The 17,075-nt window shown below is 35.9% G+C and overlaps 1 protein-coding gene across 1 annotated transcript in view; it reads left to right on the forward strand.

The window, feature by feature from the left end:
• The first annotated feature begins 1,791 nt into the window (after positions 1 to 1,791).
• LOC145680882 (cytochrome P450 2J2-like) overlaps positions 1,792 to 17,075 on the forward strand; it is an 86,444-nt gene continuing 71,160 nt past the window's right edge. The window contains exon 1 of the mRNA XM_081752030.1: positions 1,792 to 1,920. The gene's annotated coding sequence lies outside the window, so the exon portion shown is untranslated. The remainder of the gene's footprint in view (positions 1,921 to 17,075) is intronic.

Genomic DNA, 17,075 nt, shown 5'->3' on the forward strand with positions numbered 1-17,075 from the left:
TACTTTTCATGTATGGTTCAAGTTTTCACCAATCTATGCCATTTGGGAATGACACAGCATGTGAAACTTCTTCTCGTTCTTAAGATTGCACCCTAGTATTACAGTACGGAAACAGAAGGTTGTTTGTATAGGGCTGATCCGTTTCCATCGGAACAAATTAAAGTTGTTGTTTATCTAAAATATTCCACTCTGCCATCAACGACTATTCTCAATGTGATAGGCACTGGTATGGACGATTTACGACATCACAGTTTTCACTCCAGTACACTTTGCTGCAGTTGTATCAGGAATATATTGCCACACTCCTGCTTGCGGGCTTTCAAGAGAGCAATTACCGCGCAAGCCCGACATGATGAAAAAAAAAACTGTATGAGAGGTTCAAACCATAGTAATTCATGGAACTATTATCTAGTTCTGGACTCTTAAGGGAATATTCCTGAACGGAATAGCATACTATATGTTGGTAGAAGGCTAAAGATCTTCTTGCTATATGACTTGAATCTGAACTATTGCAGTTTCACACGACTGCTCTCGTCACCAAACAATGATGGTATTTTGTCTTTGTAAATCAGAATTTGGACAGGTTCTTGGTAATGAGCAGGCATTTAAAATTTTCTCGACTTTATGAGTCTTGACCTTCCATCTGTGGCAAAAGCCAGTAACAACCATAAAGCCTTTCTAGACTTTTTTTTTTTTTTCATTGACGCTCAAACTTATATAGGTCTTAATTGAACACTTCTGTGGTATAGCTCGAACTTTTCCACAGTCACTTACGTAGGTCCATGCTTAGTTTATTGTCCAAGTTTTAGTGGCCACTATAGTTAGATTGCGTTCATCTAGCCTCTGCCCTTGCTTTTTCGCTCCATGATATGCAGAGGAGTTAAACGCACTCACGTTGACCTTGCGGATAGACTGTAGCGTCAATTTGTGTGGATTCCACCACTCGCTGTTGTTTGGATCATTTGTAACCATTTGATCATAACACTCTGTGTTAATGAATTCCCAAGGTCGCCATATCCCGCATCTTCCTTAGCGAGTTTCAGTGGATGTGATTTCGTTGGTGATGCGGGTTATGAAGTAGGCAGCTGTGCATAACGTTTAATTATAATGCTTACAGTGGCTCGTCATACCACAAAGGCACTATTCTGCTCCCGTCCGTTGTACCTCTATTCTACTATCGGGAAATACTGAAGTTGATATATTTTGATATACAACTTTATTAATATATAACTACCTTTAACTACTTCTATTACCCCTTTTGGATGTACACTGGGAATATTAACTTTTCATGCCTAACGTCAACAATTCTTGAAAGATGCCCCTTTGTGGAAAATTCAGACCAAATAAAACAAGGATAATAGCAAAAAATCTATTACTATAACAGTTAGCCTATTTTAAGTTTTCATTGTTGTTTAGTTAGTAATCATGTAGCTTTTACATTTATCCTTGTTCAGTCAAAACATTTCCTATCAATCTACGACGGACGTGCGGAAAGTAATGCAAAAATGGTCGTAACTCCTAAATTAACTGTTATACATCATTCAAATTGTTCAGTTTAATTAGAGTGGTTCTTCCTCTATACAGGTGTTTCATGTTTTTCCCTTGTAAGTAAGTAATGTATTCCAGACAGCAATAACGTGTTGTTATTAAGTTCTTAACGAGGGGTTAAGCCAGTCGACATCCACAAAAATGCTACAGAATGCGTACAGGAATGACGTCATTGGCAATTACACATGGAAAAACCAGTATTGAAGTAAAATCGCGCAGTGCAAGACCTTGAACTTCGATGACTGAATGGATGAGTTTTTTCGTGCGGGCAGAGGTATCACTATCAGTGAGGTTGCTGGATAAGTGTATGCTTCAACAACTAACACCCGATTTGAAGGAGAGAAGAGTGGATGTCTACTCTGATCTTGAAACGTAGGTATTTTTATAAACCAGAAGTGAGGAATCAGCCTGTAAGAAATTCAAGAGCTATCGATGCGCACCTGAGTTGTTTCTTTTTCAAAGATACTTTGAAAGTTGAGTTCAACGTTGACGCGAGGGCATCGTATTTAATATAATCTGCATTCTATTGAAGAAGAGTTAGTATAATTACCAGAGCGCTTTGATGACCATATTTGCATTACTTTTGGTACGCTCCTCGTATATGTAGGGCTTCCTTTAGGACATATTTCAAACTGAATGATCTGTGACATCACAGTTTACTGCTTCTCTTTTCAGTAAACTACACAGAAAGGGAAAAGAGCACGCATGTAATCTATCGTTGCTAAGACAAAATAGTGATGACAGTCAAAAAGAATATCGATAGAGTAGTCGATCGATGTAGTACATTACATGTGAATTCATGATTTTGTAAGAGTACACTGCTTATTTCATTGTCCTATAACATTCACTCCGCTTCTTTGCTTTAGTGTTCGCCTCTGCTATTTATGTTACTGCCAACGTGTGTTCTTACGTAATATATCGGCCAATTGGAAATGACTGCTCTAGGCTACCGCATTTTTTATAGTGTGTTATTTAATTCGGCCTTGAAGAGACTCGTAGGATGCATTGGAACAACTTCCGACATTGTAGGCTTGTGAATAAATATATTTTAGCGAAAGCGAATTAAAAGTGCCAATGAGAAAGTATGTACTCGTATAACATATTTGCGAGTGAATTTGTCCAAGTAACGTTGCAAAGGAGTAGCCAAATACGTACAATACCGACGACGTATCCGTCGTATCCGTAATCTTATATATATACGACGTATCCGTAATCTTATATACAGGGTGGACCATTTGTCTTGAAACTCCCTTGTAACGTAAGACAAAATAAATCATAAAACACGCTCAAAGTTTGTACGATGCACTTATCGACAAGGAGAAATCGTATAGCATACTTTGTAATACCACTTTCATTAACAGTGTTTTCAATCGAACAAAAGTTATATCGTTTTTTAAATAGCACTAAATGAGACTATCACATATTTCAGATCTATATACTAACATAAATTTACTACGATATATATTATTCAGTGTTACAAACTGAAGATGCTACATAAAAAAAAAAGATTCAACAGCAGTAATAATGAAAATGAGATGAACGATTCAATTTATATACAAAGTACTTTACTGTGATCATGACGTGGTGTGTTTCGAATGAATGAAGAAAAGTTACAAGGAATTCGAAATTTGACTTTTTTCATAAGTTTCTATTTCGAAAAAAGTTCTTATATAAGTATTACATCTAATCATGCAGATAATTTTCAAAAATTATAATGCGTTTACAGCAATTTGATACCTTAAATCATTCTGAAGATATAAAAAGCACGGATAATGATTGATATACTGCTTCAAACGGCATATTTATGGGAAATATTTGTAATGGTAGTGGCTTTCTTTTGATTCTGTAACAATAAAGCAGGCTTCGTCACAGGGTGCGAAACGTTAACTAAGAGAAATTTATTGTCTCGGGAAACAGATCTAGAAGAACTACATCAAAAGACTAAACAATGTTGCCACTTGCAGTATAATTATACCAGACAGAAAAGAGGAATCTATAGTTCTTTTCATTACTCATCAGATAGGAGTCATTAACATATTGCTTCATAGACCTTTCTTGCCAGATAAACCCATTAATGGTACAGAAAATTATAGAGAGTGTAGCAATGCTTTGGTTTTGAATGCATCGTATGAAGTACTTGTAATTATTTAAAATTATCAAAACTTTTAATAATTTTTAATTAAAAGTTCTAATTATTTACATTTAACTTTTTTTTAGTTTGCCTACAATTAACTTGTGATTACATAAATATTAATGTTCCAATCTAAATATGACTATGGCTCGTACCTTAAATAGCGAAACGTTCATTCAGCATCATCACTATTCATTTTCAAATAATTAAATCTAATTAATATACCTTACAGTTTAAGTTGTAATTAAATAGTCACAACTTCTATTGCTGAACTCTAAATATGGTTACAGATTTATTCTATTTCGAAGTAACTAAATTCAAAAATGTAGTTTTCAAATTGCAATTAAATCGTCACAATAGTTTTAAATCTGCAAATTGCCTCCGTGCTAGCGCCATCTATTGTCGTCAAACAGGCAACGCACGGCTAACTTTAACTACTAAGAATTACCATTACTCATAGACTGAGACACTTTCCTTTTACAATAAGGATAAGTCGTAAATAAATGGTTTCTGGTAATGCACAACCACGTTAACATTACAGTTGTTATTGCTTTTGCAACTGCGACAACTGCTTTCTTAACGTGGATTTAGATCACACAAATCAATTAAAGCATTCCAATGCTCGTAGTGTTACATAGATAGAAGTCTGCACGGAAGTAAAATATCGTATACGCTTCCGCAGATAATGAGATAACAAACACTTATCTGCTCTATGACAATTGTGATTTTAAAACTAGTTTTAAACATAACAATTGTAAATACCTTCTTCATATTTTTCTGAATCTTATGATATTAATGAAATTCAAGTTGAAGTTTAAATATGGTCTTTTCTTATTGCAAGTCAACTACATAAACAAAATGGAGTAAATTTATGCAGAAACAAATTGCGAAAGAAATGGAAAACACGTATTTAACCCTCCTCAAAAGCAGATTAATGGGAGGAAAAATGTCAAGTTATTTTAAGTATAGCGTAGCTGACAATTAATTTCAGAGCAAACCGTTTTCTAATAATAATAATAATAATAATAATAATAATAATAATAATAATAATAATAATAATGATAATAATAATAATAATAATAATCATCATCATCATCATCATCATCATCATCTCCATTTCATTACTTGTAACGTTATAAGACATGAGCATCTCTTACAACGAAAATGTGAAATGTAAATAAAATCAAGTGTTCTTCTGAAACAAAAACAAGCCACCCCAAGCTCACATAAAATTACATTGCCACTTTATATGTATGAGTGTTATAGGCCTTTGAGAACAAAGAAAAATCTGGGGAAACACAATTTTACCCTGGTTATTTGCTCCAAAACAGATAACTACATTTCAATACACGAGGTCAATAATTAATATTATTTATAACTACGAATTTTACGACGTACAGTAATCTCGAAAACTTAAAACTGGAAATGGATAAATATAAAGCGAACCTGGTGAATTTTAGTTAAGTGCGATGGCCAGAAAAAGATTAGATAATATCGGGAAATTACACAGTATTCTATATGGGTGGCATTAAAGCTGACAGTGAGAATGATGCCGCAATAGCAGTGAGGAACGAAATAGCAAAAGCGTAACCAAAGGGGAATACTGCACTGGGCGTGCAGAAAATCAGTGGATATTGTGATAATACAATTGTATATGCCAATAAATCGACAATGACAACGAAGTAGAAGCGTTGTAAGACGATATTAATATTATATCAGGAGATAAGAGGTAAGGTCAACGACATAATAGTGGGAGACTTCAACAGGGTAGGGGAAAAGGAACTGCGAGTAAGGTGGACCATTTGGATCAGGTGGAAGAAACGTACTGGGCTAAATGCTTATCGACTTTTGTAAACAACATGATATGGTGGTGACGAATACGTGGTTTAGGAAGAGAAATTCCAATCTGCATATATGGAAAAGTAAACGAGATAAGAAACACTACCAAATCGATTACATTTTCATACAGGAATAGTGTACGAGACGTGAAAACTTTACCGCAAGCAGAGACACTGATTCGGATGTCAACCCTTCAGTGGCTGAAGTGCAAATCTGGCTAAAGTCAATAAAGAAAAATGATAGAAGAAATCGAAAATGGAACTTAGAGCGACTAAAAAGTATGGACAGTGATGTGAGAGGAGAGATTGAAGAAAAATCTGTGCAATGAGCGATATAATAGGCGGAGAAAAGTTTATAGAAAATAGGCGGAGAAAAGTTAAACACAGAGCTTCTCCGTGGCTAAGCGGTTAGCGTACGCGCCTTTGGCGTGGGAGACCCGGGTTCGATTCCCGGCGGGAGCTCATGTGGTTCGGATTCCACGTTAATCAGTAGGTCCACGTCTCATATAGCCTCGCTGCTGAAAGGGACGCTAAACTAAAATCAACTCAACTCAACTCAAAGTTAAACACAAAATCCACAAAACATTGGAAGGATGGATGAAGCACCGAAAAGACGTGGTAATTGAAGCAATGTTTAACAAGAAAATTTAAAAATACACAAGTCGTTATACAATATACTTTAATAATAAATATGTTTTAAATGTTATCATCAGACAATTCGAGAACCTACCGTGACACACAGCTCTATGATAACTTTTAGATAAATTTAAGAAGCATATCAGGACATAAATTTGTGAATAAATTTACAAATCGAAACGAGAAAACCTTTAAGAGAATCTAAAAATGAGGAAGAATTTTTCAAGAATCAAAACAAGACTACGATTTGGCACACACAAAAAAAAAAAAGAAAAAAGAAAAGATAAAAACGAGAAGAGATGAGAAAACTGTACTTCTCTTCTCATCTTGAGGGCAACAATTCTCACGAGACTCCAGAAATTTCTCGTCTCATCTCGGAAACGAGTCGAAGATTGTCTTGCTTCTCGTCATGTTTCGAATTTGGAAATGTATTTTTTGTGTCGTTGTCGTAACGAGAATTGAGAAAAATATAACTTTTTTTCTTAATGTGGGCAACATTGGCTAGGGGAGGAGGGAGTCTTAGCCAAATTAACTGGTTCTAAGGAACATTGCTTTAGATGGTTTGCATAATGAAAATATTGGACTGCTCGAAATTTATATATATTTCGGAAGAAAACAAGCGAAGGAGAAGAAAAGCTGGGTAACATTGAAGCAATTAGTACAGTGAATGCAAATTGATAGAACACTTTAGCAGTGAAGGTTTATTAACAAACTTTTGTTGTATGTATAGGAACTTACGATGAGGCATAAAGTGTCAAATTGCTGAGTAGTGTAGTGTAGTAATATTACAGTTTAAAAGATTTTAATAAACGAAGTATAGTTAGACTATCATAATACTTAAAGCCGCTGGGCCATGGTGGCTTAGTTGTAGAACGTTCATTTCTGGTGCGTGGGGTCCTTGATTCAATCCCAGTCCACGCCAAGATGTGGACGTAACTTCGTGGTGGACAAACTCCGTATGCGTGGGTTTTCTCGGGATTCTGTAGTTCCCCTCCCCCATTTTATTCATTTCACCATTTCATTCATTTCTCATTATGACCGTTTCCATTAGCCTAGCCCTCATAATTGTGGGACGTAAAACTGAAAGAGTTTATTTCATTTTCACTTAAAGCCGCATTTTATCCAATGTGTAAGTCTACTAATATATACTTTTAAATTTTCAATTTGTAGTTTATGTTAATTCCACAATTAAAAATAAGAGGAAAGATTATGTTGATACAAATAGCATGTAATAGTGATTTATTAATAGGTTTTGACTTTACATCCTTGTGTAACATCGATGTTATGAAGCGTACGTGAGCTACGAACTACAAGAGTTGAATTTCTTCTCGTTGGCGGGTGAACGTTAACTGTAAAATATAAGGATCAAAATATACGTAACATGCACGAAGCTAATTAAAATTTAAGTACATTGACGAATAACGAATTAATTAACGGTTTTTGTCTTTGTTGAACGTTACACTACAGTAAATATTCTGTGTTAAGCATACTGATGTTGAGGTACTGGATGCTTAGACCATTATATTGCTCCACGTAGAAAGGTGGATGGTCAGGAGTTTTTGAACAAGACTACTTTATTAATACGAATAATCATCTCAGCATGACCGAAAACGAGAGTCTTAATGAAAATGTATCGAAAATAAAAGTATACCCAGAATGTGTATGGTATGCATGCTCAAAGATGAAGATGGGATGAATATATAAATAAAAGAAAACTTGAACATTAACAAAAAAACTGGATTTTCCAGCGTCTCAGTTCCAGTTCCGTCTCGCTCCAATCATGCTATCCTAAGGTATAACTCGCAAATTTCCTCTACGCCTCCCTTTCCTACTCATGCACTGAACCTTAATTATCAGAGACCGGTAGGATGTCGACCTTGAGATTTTAGTCACATTGGTTTATATTCAGAGGAGTGCGTTTCGCAAATACAAGTTTGCAGTCTGAATCTTGGTTAATAAAGATAATATTTCATTTATGTTGGTAAGAATTTGAAAGCGGAAATAGAGGAAATGCACTTTTGTCTTCCATCTTGTATTAATTGCTGTTCTAGCATTTTTGTGCTTCTACTGCATCAACAGAAACTAAGCATAATGCTGTGTTAGTAAAAAATGCTAATTATGTGTTTAGTGAACATGTCAGTGAACTGAGGAAGACGTTCATGTCAATAGGCAGATGTGGAAATTATACGATTCACTAGTTCCTGATCTTCTGAAAGAAGAGCCACTTCGATTTTCTTTAGTGTAATTGAAATAAATATCCATCAATTTTCTGTGATCATTGAAAAAATAATTCTCTTTTGGATTTGCAGCAAAGTTACGGTAAGTTTATAATTAAATAACTATTCTTAATCCTTTATGTTTTAGGTATAAAAGTATTGAAACAATAAATATATATCAAGGTATATTTAACCTATATCAGAAACCAACAACTTATTCTCTGAAATTTAATGAAGTGCTTCCCAACCAGTGTGTCACACATTTCCAAGCGGTGTGTCGCGAAATTTTAGAATTTAAAAATCATGATGGATTTAATAATTAGTTAAAATGAAATTTGAGACAGACTGTACTATAGCACGGCGAACAAGAGATGGTCTCTGACGTCTCCACGGTGGGACATTGCAGCCCCTACTTTGACACCAGTGTTACCAACCACGATCACTCTGGCTTATACCATTAATTAAATTGCCACTACAGTTGCACCGAAAAAAAACCTTGACACGCAAGTAGTGGCAATGTCACTGCGAGATGTCAGAGACGTTCTCTTACTGGACGCACTTTAGTCAGCGCTTTCACTAACAGCAACAGTGGTCAGTTCTGCATAGGATACTATTTTATAAGAAGTTGTAGTCTCGCCCTGGGCCGCGGTGGCTCAATGGTAGAGCGTTCATCTCTTCCGCTTGAGGTCCCGGGTTCGATCCCAGCCTCCGTCAAGTGAACTTTGTGGTGGACAAACACCGTGTGCGTGGATTTCATCGGAGTTCTCCCGTTTCCTCCCACTTTCTTCATTTTACCATTTCATTTATTTCTCATCATCACCGTCTCCTTTAGCCTAGAACGGTATAATCATGGGACGTAAAACTCAAAAATTTTATTTCATTTTTCATTTCGTTTTAGTTCCTCCCTACATAGCTTAATATATTGTCAAAAAATTAGACAACATATCGCAAAGTCGTGGGCGCCCAGTGAAGTGTATCATCAGTTAAAAAGAAGGCGGGAACCACTGATTTAATGTATAAATGTAGTTGGAGGAAATTATGCTTATTTGTATTTAAAATATTGATTTCTTTTCACTATTAATACATACACCTGAATACATTTAAAGTAATAGCCTATACATACAGGGTGTCTCAAAAGTCCTCTGACATAAGGTAACTCGGTTATTATCAGAGCTACAACAAAATGTAAGAGGGGAAACCGTCTCCAAATATGACGTTTTCAATCTAAAATGAAGGATTTTTTAAAAATCGGACGAGCTGTTTGGGCTGTACACTCTTTATGCGCCCAATGTTAAATGAAAATTAAACGTAGCCATTTACCTGCATCAACAACTTAATTGAAGTTACTGTCTGTTTTCATTTAACATTGAATGCGTAAAGAGTGTATACACCCCAAACGAGTCGTCCGATTTTTTTTAAAAAAAGTCGTTCACTTTAGATTGAAAACATTATATTTGGAAATAATTTTCCCTCTTACATTTTATAGTAACTCTGATAATAACAGAATTACCATGTGTCAGGGGACTTTTGAGATATCCTGTATATTGATACATAGTACTATGACGATACCATGCAGTAATGATTTCAGCGGGAGGCCCGGGCGAGAATTTCTTCCCGGAGCTACGAAATTCTCCCCCGGAGTCATATCTCCAATCGTCATCAATGTAGATTTATATTATTTTCGTAATACTACTTTTGATCTTGCATCGTTTGGCCTAATCCTCGTTTCGCCTAACCAATTATCTTACATTTTTATGGCAGATGAATGATAAGATTTGTGTCCGCCATTTTAGGCGAAATAAGTATCCTCGTTTGGCCTAATCCTCGTTTTGCCTAAAATGGCGGACTATAAAAAAATTTGCGGAAGTAAGACTGGAGGTAAATTTCGAAAGATTATTCCCTACTATATGAAGAACAGAAATATTTTATTTCCCCAAAACTTATTTGTAGTACGAGCATTTGCTTTAGGAAAATGCTTCGACATTTGTATTATGGTTATTTTTCCTTTCCATTTTGAGAACATAAACATTCGATGTACCATTCATTTAAACTTGACGCCCTCACAGCATCTATAGTGGCTATATTTCAGATGAGAAAAAAACAAGTTACGCATACTTTAATCCCTATTATTAATTTCGTTTAAAGGTGAGTGTTTTAGTTTGCAGTTTGTTTCCAAATATCTGATATTGTCAAATGGTACTGCTCAGTAGCGAACCCAGGAATTTATTTCGGGGGGGGGGGGTTCCAAAATAAATATGAAGGTATTTTATATTAAAATTCCTAAAATTGCCCCTAAAATTAGGCTAAATGTTAAAAAAGTCGAAATGTCGGGGGGTCCGGACCCCGTGACCCCCTGCGTACGTTCCTGGTACTGCTAATAAGCATCTTAAAGGAAATATAGTTTGCATGAGTATTACGAATATATGGATTTTATATTTCTGTTTCGTTAATGTGTATGCAGAAGTTATATTATTGTAGGTTTTGCTGGTTTTTCAGAGGATTTCATTCCAGTTTCAATGCTTTTTAAAACTGTTAATCTATTATAAGATATCCTATTGTGATTCTATATTATTTTAATTAATATGAAATTTGAAAACGTTTCGAGCTAGATCTGACAAGAGATATCTAAATTAGCTCATAAAAATGGACAACTGTGATTGAAATGAGTGGTTTGGACAAATCGCTCTACTGATGGCAAGTTGATCTTTGCATAATTCCACAATCCAAATATCTCAATGTGTTACTAGGGGTTTCGGTGGCTCAGTGGTAGAGCGTTCACCTCCAGTGCTTGGGGTCCCTGGTTCGATCCCGTGGACTTTGTGGTGGACAAATACCGTGCTCGTGGGTTTTGTCGGGGTTCTCCCGTTTCCTCCCACTTTCTACATTCCATCGTTTCACTCATCTCTCATCATCACCGTCTTTAGCCTAACCGGCATAAGCGTAGGACGTAAAACTTAAAGATTTCAATGTGTTACTAACAAAGAAAAAATAAATTTGAATTCTAAGTAACCATTAGCAAATAGCTATTAAAAATCTGTTAAGGAAATAAAATTGTATAACCAAAAAATATATATAAGTACTCTTAGACATTCCCTTCAAATATCGTGAGCAGGCATTCGCACAATCACAGATAAGGATTTGTTTACAATTTCCAGTTTTGGCTAATCAGAAGCAAGTATTTGTTTACATCTTTCAGGCGTGTCTATCATGTATTCAAGTAACTGTCCTTTTACTTTTCTATAAATAATCCTTATATTTACGTTTAAATCTTAATTACTGTTCTTAGGATCTATGAAAAAGATTTGTTATATATTGTTATTGTATAGATTGTTATTTAAAATTATATTAAGTTTTAAAAGTAATAGTATCAATTACTGATGATACTATTATTTATTTTCTTATTTGGATGAATGTTTAAATGAATCCCAAGGTAAAGTCCGGGTAGGAAATTTTTTGTCCACGAGCTTTCACGTCGAAAATGACCTGAAACAAGGAGATGCTTTTTCGCCATTATCATTCAACTTTGTTCTGGAATACGCTATAAGGAAAATCAAAGATAGCAGCCAGGGCCTAGAGTTGAACGGTATTCACCAGGTCATGGCATAGGCTGATGATGTAAATTTAATAGGGGATGACAGGAGAACAATAGAAAGAAATGCAGAGATCTTATTAAAAGCTTACTGGAACATGGATTTAGAAGTAAATGCAGAGAAAACTAAATACATGGAAATGCGTCGGGACCGTAATACGGCAAATTATGGATGCCTTAAAATATTAAATAATACTTTTGGTAAAGTGGATAATTTCAAATATCTAAGATCAATATTAACAGAGGAAAATCATATTCACGGAGAAATTAAATGCTGATTAAAAGTAGGGAATTCGTGTTATTATTCAGTTCAAAATCTCTTGTCGTCGCGAATTCTGTCGAGGAATTTGAAGTTTAAAATATATAAAACGAAAATCATGCCTGCTGTTCTATATGGTTGCTAAACATGGTCGCTTACTCTGAGAGAAGAATATAGACTGAAAGTATTTGAGAACAAGATCCTGATATGAATATTCGGACCCAAGAGGAACGGAAATGGGGAATGGCGGAAGCTTCATAACGAGGAACTACATAATTTATACGGTTTATCCAACATTGTTAGGGTCATCAAGTCTAGGAGGCTTAGGTGGGCAGGTCATGTAGCTAGTATGGAAGAAAGTAGAAACGCTTTCAAAGTCTTGACTGGAAGACCAATCGGGAAACGACCATTAGGAAGACCTAGGCGCAGATGGGAGGACAATATTAAGACGAATCTCGCAGAGATTGGAATACAAAGTAGAAACTGGATCCAATTGGCTAAGGATAGAGGTCGGTGGAGAGCTTTTGTGAACGCGGCATTGAACCTCCGGGTTCCATAGGCCATAGAGTTAGTTAGTTTCTTATTTGTTTGCTATGTCGCATTGCATTCATTTAGAATTTTAGATGACTGAAATGCTAAGTTGTGTTTTACTTGTTTACTTTTAATGCAAACTTTATTTTTTAGTTACTCATTTTACATAAAATTTTGGGAAATAAAAGTAACGTTCATTCTGAAAAAATAGGTTTCTCATTTTCCTTTCAACATTTCTGAGAATTCACTATTGAAAATAAGCGTAATATTTTATGTTTTTTCTTTTGGTTTAAATCTCATTTTTATGCTCCAAGGCTGAGAGGCGGTGATGATGACAATGAACGAAACTGGTGGGGTGAAGAAACTGGAAGGAAACGCATGAAGCCCAAGATAACCCTTACACAAAATTTGTAACGTGCACTTGAACATGGTATTTCATTCGATTCAAACATTTGTGTAATTATTTAGTCATATGATGTTCCGTTATAGATTTTTTTGTAGCAAGTGAATTTCACATGATACTGGAATATTTCCCAGTACAGTATTTGCTCAAATCTTAGAAATTCGAATGCAGGAAATGACTACAAAGCTCTTCCACTACTTTTTTTTCAACATTTGTATTTTTTATTGCAAAATATTCTGAAGTACATTATGGTCAGATGTGCAAGAACACATCTGAAAGAAGCTCAAGATAAACAAGTATTCTTTATACTCTAGCAGTTTTTTATACGTCTCTGCTTCATTTATAGTTTTGTCGTCCCAATACATTACAACTTGAATTTTCTCAAAGCACTTAATCAACTAGTTTTTTTTATTTGCATTGGTGAAATTATAACTTTTGAATTCAAATTTTACTCGTTTGACATACTACTGGAACGTCCATAGCATAAGTCTCTGATTAAGATTGCTACGTCTCGGAGATGATGTAAAAATTGAACAAATTTTAATGATACTAGTTAAGGTTAATCCGGAATTGAAGACACACATGATACAATCAAATTTAACTGGTGTGCATAATAACGAATCTAACATTCTTATTGCATAGTAGTGATCTTTTTGTGGCCCGGGCGGACTCACTCTGTCTCTCATACAGATACACATATGTATACACATTATTTTTCTATATATACGGACATGGTAAATACATAAAGGAGTTTTGCTAATCCTAACTGCTTGAAAATATTGACCGCGGGTTAATATAATATCAATATTAATTAAAAAAATTACATTTCTTTCTAGGGAATTTTCTTCTGTAATTTCCCTCTACTTGAATTTCCGTGATTTTTTTTATTGTCCGCCATTTTAGGCATAACGAGGATTAGGCCAAACGAGGATCCTTTTTCGCCTAAAATGGCGGACTGAAATCTTATCATTTATCTGTCATAAAAGTGTCAGATAATTGGTTAGGCGAAACGAGGATTAGGCAAAACGTGGCGACACGACTAATTTTTACCCCCAGCGTATTGAAATCCCCCTCCAGAAGAAATCTGAAATCCTCACTGATACCATGTATCAGCCAATTACTAAAGAACATATAATTAGTATGAAAATTAAAAATCTGTGTTACGCATACTAAATGTTAAAAGACACTTAAAAAATAAGAAGCAATTTCATCTGTTATTGATCCGAGATGTTTACTGCAAACATCAGTAATAAGATAATTTATCCTATCCCTGTCATGCAACACGAATTATGCGAAGTGGTGCTTTTTCAGATTTTGCTTAGGGGGGTAAATCTCCAATATAAGTAAATTTTCATATTTTTCATTAGTATATTATTACTATTATACTATTAACCAGTGTGCGAATTAGATGATCTATATTATGGGGGATAAAATTAGTCCAACAGGACGTAAAATCTGAAGGTGCTATAATTCAAAATAAGACACTAATGCCTTATCTTCCCCCACAAACACACATAAATATGGCATCTGTAATAAATAAGAGATTTATTAATTCAACAAATCTACCTACAATAACTAAGTACACAGTGGTGCTATTCAAATTTTTTAACAACCGGTTCTGTATTATATATATATGGTATTCCATCAGGAAAGGGGGATATTTTGAGAAATGATAGTATGGGTCATGACAAGAATCGGCAATCGATCGAGATATCGGTGAAAAAAACTACCCTATTTCGTACACATTGTTTCCAAGGCGCGTATCTCCGAACTAATGAAGATATCGGAGTCATTCGAAAACAGGTAGATAACACGCGTAATAGGCATTAGGTAAGCATCACATTCGTTACACTCACAGATCTCAGTATGCTGGAATTCAATATTCAAATTTCTATCTGCCAAAGAACAGAGGTGTTTTGACAAGTATGTTTGAACCCCGAGAAAACCCACAAGCACGGTGTTTGTCCACCACAAAGCCCACACGACGCGAGCTGGGATCGAACCAGGGACCCCAAGCACCGGAGGTGAACGCTCTACCACTGAGCCACCGCGCCCCCTAGGCTACAGCGGAGTTGATTCACTATATGCTACGTTATCAAATGAAGTATAAATAGTATATTGAAGTTTTCCAGACAACACTATTCGCGTGGACAGCAAACTGTACAGCGAAAAGGAAGATGGAAAAATGAAGGGTCAACTTTAAAAATCCCGTTCCAGTTGAAGTGCTTCTACAAACACAGACGGATAATGATACGGAGAACTAGTCGTATTAGCAAACGCTGAAACAAATCTTCAATTATGCGCTTACTCACCTTCACTAACATGTCTGCTCACTCGGAGCGCATCCCCAGCGTGTACGTTAACATATAGACACGAGAGAATATATATCAGATTTTGAGTACAGTTTCAAAGTTCATTTCCGTAAACTATAAAAGGCAGTGATTACTATGCTAACTACCACTTCTTAAATGCAACTTCAGAGTTACATACACGCAAACTAAGGTGCGTTGCAAAATGATACGAACGATACCAGATATCGTCATATTATGTGATCGGAGAGGAAACGGAAAATAAAAGTGAGGGTGAATGAAACAGTGTTGTATTTATGTTACACGAATACAGGTACTGTAGAAATATACACGTATTGAGGACAGGACGAAACAAAAACGAAAAATCAGCTCAAGAAAAGTGTTGCAAAATGATACGAACGATGACATGTTTAGTGTAATAACATGTAGCTAGGTCTCTGCTACGAACATAGAGGGCGCTAGACGAGAAGGCAAAATGTATAGCAGACGAATGATAGAAGTGTAGGCTAGTTTACTACGGCGAGGACATCTGTGTGAGGTGACGAGTAAGAGAAGCATAATGGGCCCTGGCAAAGTATTATCTGAGTGCGAAAATTGCCAAATAATGGCATATAAAGAAGAAGGTGTATCTGTTAATGAAATCGCACGTCGAATTGGGCAGTGTGCTTGTGCCCTGAACAATTTTCTTAAACTTGGGATGCGGTATGAAGTAAGGAAACCATCAGGAAGGCCGCGTTAATTAACGCCACAACAACAAAGACAGGTTGTTCGAAAGCTAAGTTGTGCTGGAATATCCCTTACACAGTTTGCACAAGACCCTAACATTCGTGTACATAAATCTACCCTATGAAAACCTTTGAAACGCTGTAATCATATCTCTGATATAAGAAGCATAAGCGTCAGCCACTACTCACCGCGCAGCACAAGGAGCGACGGGTGATCTGGACCAAAATACATGTGACCTGGAAGCAGATCGCGTCGTGTCATCTTCAGTGACGAAAAGAAATTTAATTTGAATGGTCCCGATGGCTGATGATACTATCGACACGACCTGCGGAAGTAGGAGCAGATGTTCTCCAAGCGATAGCAAGGACAGTCGGTAATTATGTGTGGGGAAGGGCTTCGGTTGTTATGGTACAACAAGTCACGAATTTCTTACATCTCATATGACATCAACCACGTACTAAACAGTACTTAAAGACAATTTGTTGTCATTTACCTCGCGAATTGCTGGTCCCGAGTGGATCTTCCAACAGGATAATGCTACTATCCACGTTGTTGGAACTACCAAGGAATGCTTTCGGGAGAAAGACGTGGTTGTACTTGATTGGCCTTTCAATTTCCCAGACCAAAACTCGATGGGAAATCTTTAGGAAATATTGTGTCGCTCAGTGATCGCCATCGGTACCCAGCACAACAATGTTCGTGAGTTGCAAGATGCCATCATCGCTGCATGGAATCAAATTGATGTGACTCTGCTGCAAACGCTGGTAAACATCATGTTTAATCGAGTGTTCAAGCTGGTCTTATACAGTGGCTCATTTATTGTCTATTAGAACTACCTTTTGTATTGCGTTCGTATCATTTTGCAACGGTCATTATCATGTTGTTTTGA

Source organism: Thermobia domestica, chromosome 3 (assembly GCF_964235325.1).
Source record: "Thermobia domestica chromosome 3, izTheDome1.hap1.1, whole genome shotgun sequence".
Taxonomy (NCBI): Eukaryota; Metazoa; Arthropoda; class Insecta; order Zygentoma; family Lepismatidae; genus Thermobia; species Thermobia domestica.